This window comes from Carassius gibelio, chromosome B5, assembly GCF_023724105.1.
Source record: "Carassius gibelio isolate Cgi1373 ecotype wild population from Czech Republic chromosome B5, carGib1.2-hapl.c, whole genome shotgun sequence".
NCBI classification, from domain to species: domain Eukaryota; kingdom Metazoa; phylum Chordata; class Actinopteri; order Cypriniformes; family Cyprinidae; genus Carassius; species Carassius gibelio.
In genome coordinates this window covers 19,864,151-19,865,916 of record NC_068400.1, presented here as the reverse complement: position 1 = coordinate 19,865,916, position 1,766 = coordinate 19,864,151, and positions in this window count along the sequence as shown.

The following is a 1,766-nucleotide window of genomic DNA, read 5'->3' as shown; positions in this document are numbered from 1 at the left end:
CAAATGATTGTAAAAATAAAATAGAAATAAAAGTTCCTAAAGGACCTAGTTTGACTGTGTGAGCGCTTCTCCACTGTGATGGCGCCGCTGCATCTGTTGCCTGTGGCACATCTTCTCCAATTACAGTCCTATCAGTTTCTACAGGTGCACTGTGTGCTTGTACAGCAAACAAGAAACACTGGGGCCACTTTATAATAGGCCTAATGCCCATTCATTAATATTAGTATTATACTAAACAACACTGGATAGATCATAGTCAGTGTGCTTTTAACAATGATTATCTTGCTGCATACTTTTTAGCATAACTTTTATTATTATTATTATCTATTATGATATTTGGTTTTACATTTACTTAATTGTTGATGTCCTCATTGTGTATGAATATGATTACCTTGAGGTAATAAAAAAAATGTGTTTCTGAATTTATTTGTTTTGTTTACATAAATTTCCAAAATGAATACATTTCAAGAATAAACCTCAATGCATTGGGTTCCCCCAAAATATGATTTCAGATCAGTAGGCTCCTTATGGAAACAACTGTATGTTTTCAGTTACAGTCTACATTCAAATGTCACAAAACTTTGAGAATCATACAGCTTGTTTGCACAAATATAGATATGCAGATGTTTTTTTTTAACCAATTAATAAAGTAAATTTAAAGTATCTTGAAACACTTAACCAACATGCTTTTGAGTGTACCTTCAAAGAAAAACTATTACTCAATGAGTCGCACAAAGAGTTTGAATGAAACGCTCCTGAAGAGACACACCCGAGGAGATTGGGTGTTTACAGGGGTCATGAATACACCCCTTTACACAATTTTATTCCCTTGATTTGCTAAATCACGCATACAGTTTACTAATTCATTCTCTCAATTTATAAATCGTGTGCATGATTTAGCAAATCGAGGAAACAAATGAGTAAATTGAGTGCAAAATGTATAAATCGAGGGAACGAAATAGTAAATTGTGCACATGATTTAGCCTATTTATTTTATTTTTTTCATGCATGCCATGTGTGGGGCTCCCCATAATTATTCTTCTATTATTATTCATTGTAATTATAAAGAATAACTAAAGAATAACTTTTTTTATATATAAATTTTGTTTATCTTGGATATTTGTACCTAACCTAAATTTTTGTGTGTGAGAACGAAACCACCCTTAACATATGGAAAAACAGGCCTGCCTCTTGAGCAAGTTTTTATAGAACTGCCTTTATTCAAACGGCCACTGAAGCATTTAAAATGACAAACCCACACAGATACAAAGACTAAAATTAAGTCTTATATATTTACCCAGCGTCATCAGGCAGTCATCAGTCACCCTCAAGATCTTTGGCAAAACCATCTTTGCTCAGGTGGCCATAATATTGTAAAACTATACATTTTAAAAATGTCAGTACTATACTCCAATATGCCAACTATCCCTGAAGAGGATTCTGATTCCTCCATTTACCTTTGCACAACTCTGCTTCACTCCTGTTTGTGAGGAAATCAGTCAGAACAAAGCAAACAGTGCCAATCCTATTCTCTCCTGCTTCAAAAAGGACCTAAAAGAACAACATAGCAAAATCAGAAAAAGTCATTACATTAGTTTCCATTTATAATGCTTATTATATGGCTTTGTGCAAAAATTGTTTATGTTGCTTCAAGCATTCAGTGTTCAGATACATTTTTGACTACAAAACTTTATAATGGACCACTGTCCATAGCAACATACCCATGCTATTTATAAGTTTGCTGTTATTATGTGGTTTCTTTTATT